Raw genomic sequence first — 729 nt, 5'->3', positions numbered from 1 at the left:
AATCCTCCTTTCCTTTAACACAAACCAAGCGAGAACATTCTTCTCGCGATGTTTCAACGTCATCTGACAGCTGCACGTCAGCGTCCTGAATTAACAGCTACGGCTTTTATTGCTGCTGAATCGCACCTTAGGTAGGAGACGCTGTCGGACTCTGACGTGCAGGTAGGCTTCTGTTCTGTTCAATTGTGTGCCTCTGTTAACTTACAGACGTGAACATTCGGCTAAACGTTGAAACGATCACGGTTTGTCAAGAGGGAACTGGTGAGTGTTTGTTCGGGAGCTAGCATGCTAGCACTAGCCTCCCCAGCTGTTAAGTAGCTGACGCCGATCTAAAGCACATTCAAGTTGAAATGCTTATTGAAACTATTGTGAAAAGAGTAACTTGAATTTGCATAAGTTGCATTTAGTTATTATGTAAACTTCTGTAATTAGAAAATACATGTTTTATTTAGGCCTGTTTACACAGGCCAGGTATATTGCAGATCCCCCGCTCAAGGAGTGGCTGAAGGGTCTAGGATATAACAAGGATTGTGTGGCTTCATGCTGACCAGACTGGCGAGCTAACCGTTAGTGGATCCGGAAATACAACGCCTATTATCTGAGGAAACTCTTCCGAACTGGTTGGAGATTCAGCCCAACAAGTCTTCACTGAAGGAACTGGATTATTATTATTATTATTATTATTATTATTATTATTTTATTTTATTTTATTTTTTTCCTTTCATCATC

Source organism: Poecilia latipinna, unplaced genomic scaffold (assembly GCF_001443285.1).
Source record: "Poecilia latipinna isolate Pla-1442-1.1 unplaced genomic scaffold, P_latipinna-1.0 Scaffold5480, whole genome shotgun sequence".
NCBI classification, from domain to species: Eukaryota; Metazoa; Chordata; class Actinopteri; order Cyprinodontiformes; family Poeciliidae; genus Poecilia; species Poecilia latipinna.
The sequence above is the reverse complement of the archived record's forward strand: the minus strand, read 5'-3'. Positions refer to the sequence as shown.